Genomic DNA, 575 nt, shown 5'->3' with positions numbered 1-575 from the left:
AAGAGAAAAAGAGAGGCAGAGAGGTAAAGGAGGGAGGGCAGTTTAAGTAGGCCTATGGGAACAATATGGAAATCCGGAAGTGAGATTTGTTGTTTCTGCTACTATTCCCAACGACTGAATATTCATCAGCCACTGCTCACATCCGAAGTCTTTTCCTGTGCTAATGCCTATGAGATTTTGAATCGCTCACGTTTCCTTTGATTTTTTCAATCCAGCATCGATCTAGGCACCTTTATTCAATACGTTTGACATCAATGAAGATATATGGCCTATGTAAGAAAGCACTCGATATTATGTCTGTGGCGTCGATAATGTACTTCACTTCCAATCTAAACGAATCGATTACGGAGCAGTTACAACAGCTTGTGGGGATGAGGAAACAGTGTGTGGAGTGTGAAGTGAATGTGTTTATGGGGGTCGGTGTACACATGTGTTGTGATGTGTGTTACACACGCATACTAATATGTGTATATTATCATGTCGATGTGTCGTGATCGAAGAAGGAATTCTTTGGGCTGAATATTATTATTACAGCCTGGCGTATGTGATAATAACGGATAGGCCCCTTGTCGTTG

Source organism: Aplysia californica, unplaced genomic scaffold (assembly GCF_000002075.1).
Source record: "Aplysia californica isolate F4 #8 unplaced genomic scaffold, AplCal3.0 scaffold01006, whole genome shotgun sequence".
Taxonomy (NCBI): Eukaryota; Metazoa; Mollusca; class Gastropoda; order Aplysiida; family Aplysiidae; genus Aplysia; species Aplysia californica.
Note: the sequence above shows the minus strand (reverse complement) of the source record.